Here is a 2,924-nt window from a genome sequence, read left to right as displayed (position 1 = left end):
AAGAAGGTATGCCTTAACATGGCATCGCATTGCAGTTTTTGGCGATAAAACCAAAAAAGTGAATTTTGTTTGATTTAAATACTTTTTATTTGCATTGGTGTTAACATTTAATTGAGATTTTTCTATGTTAGAACTCAAACAGAGGGAAAACAAAACGTAAAAAGCTCCTTTCAAGAGTCATATGAGCCTTAAAAACATTATTCCATTTTACTGGGCTCAGTTTTGCAAGTCCAGTTATTAAAAGACATTTACCAATTCATATATACAAACAATACAAATATGCATGCATACATGCGTGCATGCATACAAAATATATACATACATAGGGTTACCAGGCGTTTAGATTTTGTCTGGGAGGACCCGCATATCCTCACCTAGATTGATGTTCGGATTTAAAGTTGGTAATCTAGATTTTTTTTTCTAAATATCGCGATGTGAAATTAGGCTCTTTATAATCCACAATCAACCACGGAGATTTAAAGTTCTTTTTTCTATGTTTCAATAAGCAGAAGAGATATTTAATGGAATTATTTTTAGTATTTTAATGTTATTTTAATTTTTAAAACTCATTTATTCGAAAAGTATTACGTTATACTTTATACTAATTATGTTACTGATTTATGCAAACTATTTTCTATAATTTAGAAACAAATCAGGCAAAACTTCAAAGAGAGCAGAAATGAATCTCAGAAAGGATTCGAGGTTATGAAAACCTATTTTTCAGAACGACAAAGATGATGTTATTACAATTTGTTTACATGGAAAGGTAATATCAGTTTCCTTCTTTAATAGTTGCCAGTAGACTCTAAATTGGAATATTCATTTGTTTTAAATGTATTCTTTGATTTTTTCTTCATTTTTAAGTAAAACTTAAGTGTGATTTTTAAAGTATGTAAAGTTTTAAGCAGTGTAAAAATATCAAAAAAAAAAAAAGATTTAAAGCCAAGTGCGGATAAATGTCAATCAAACAAAAGCTATGCAAAGTCTACCAATATCTCTAAAAGTGTTGTGTCTTTGATTTATGAATATATTAGTGATACCTGCACGGCTTTGTCCGTAGTAAAAAATTAAAAGGTATTTTGGTTCGCCTGTATATTTACAAATAATGTATGATGAATTTGTCGCCAATTGGCTTGCCCATGTTACGGTTCCACGTTATAATAACTTGGTAATTTACTCGTCCATTTTAAGAAAATTTTTCTCGGGAAAATGTTCTTAAAATTGAAATAGAAAAGAGCAAAATTGAATTTTCAAAAATCGCTTCGAGATGCACACCCCTATGCTATAAACTAATTCTGTGCCAAATTTCATGAAAATCGGTCGAACGGTTTAGACGTTATGCGCATCAGAGAGATCCAGACAGAGATCCCGATAGAGAGATTTTCAGCTTTATTATTAGTTAAGATTTAGCAGTGTAAACAAATCTATATATTTTATTTCACTCTTTTCCATCAGGGGATTTTTGTTTTTGTCAAAACGTTACGTTTTTCTCTTCATTTTACTCTTTATATGTTCGTTTTAAAATACTTAACAGAAAATAAGTAATAACTACAAGTGTGTAATATTTCCTCTTCTACTACAGCTGCACGTAAAATAGATAAAACAACAAGTTGCTATCGCTAACCTTGGCGATCTCTTCACAATCGCCAAATAAATAAATAGATGCATTGGATTACGGCAGCCCTGTTGCTGCGCTGATGGTGTATTGTGCGGAGGGCTATCCGGCCAATTCATGCATAGTAATTAAATAGGGGACTGTTTTTGGCTTCTCGGCTCCGCTTCATTAACGCTAATTGTATTCATTACCAGATCCCTAATCACTCTCGCCCAAACCACCCCTCGCTACTATGAAACTTCGCGCCAAAAGAGTTAAATAGTCATCACCATCCTAGGGTTGCCGAGACCTAAGAATTAGTCGTAGTACGTGCATAGGATGCAGATCCCTTAAGCAAGTGGTATGCGGTTACATGGGATTTTTTATCCCAAGGAGAACATTTTAAAAGGTTGTTCCAGAAATAAGACCGTTTTACTTAAACGGAGTTTTATTGCAAAAGTTTAGCTAAAAAAGAAAACTTAATTCATTTTATGTGAATATGTAAAATTTGTAAGTGGAATGTGCTAAATAAATGAGAAATTTATGTAATGTTATTTTATTTAACGAGAAAAAACATTAATATTTGAAAGACACTAGAGTTTTGACGCATAACAGTATAAATAAAAATCAAATAAAACAACCAATAGGGAAGTGGCACTGATAAAAATAAATTAAAGTCATAATTAAATGGAAAAATAACTTGCTTGAATAAACTAGCTGTTTACGTTCAAAAATTAATTTTGGTTTCAAAAATTAAAAAAAAAAATCATAGTTTTGCTGTCATCTGCACTTTTTTTCAGGACTGTATAATTCTGTTCTTATTTTTCTTATATTTTTTTCATGTTTTCCTAAGGTCACAGTTCTAAGAATTAAAATGTGACATACTTGTATTATTTACAATATGAACACTTAATCACTATAGGTTAAGTGTGGCAAATAAGGACAACTTAAGGCTCATGGCCTGGCGTATTACTAATTTACAATTAATTTGGCTCCAAATTTTACGCATAACTCAGAAATGAAAAAATATATATATATATGTAAAAATTTATTTGTTAATTAATGCAGTTATCTTTTCAAACCGCTTTAACAAAGAAAGGCAATTTGACTTTTTAGGAAAACGGGTCCCTAATAAGACAACTCCAAAAGGGGCTATAAAACTCTCGGAAACAGAAAAATTCTATATTTTAAGAAAAAAATATTAATCCACATTTGAGGCATTGAGAAGCAAAGTGATGTAAGTGGCAAAATTAAAAATTTGGAGATAATCATTACATATGGTAGGTGTACTGGTTATCTCCTGTGTCTTGGGGCTAGAGATGGTACTAGT

Source organism: Uloborus diversus, chromosome 1 (assembly GCF_026930045.1).
Source record: "Uloborus diversus isolate 005 chromosome 1, Udiv.v.3.1, whole genome shotgun sequence".
Classification (NCBI taxonomy): domain Eukaryota; kingdom Metazoa; phylum Arthropoda; class Arachnida; order Araneae; family Uloboridae; genus Uloborus; species Uloborus diversus.
The sequence above is the reverse complement of the archived record's forward strand: the minus strand, read 5'-3'. Positions refer to the sequence as shown.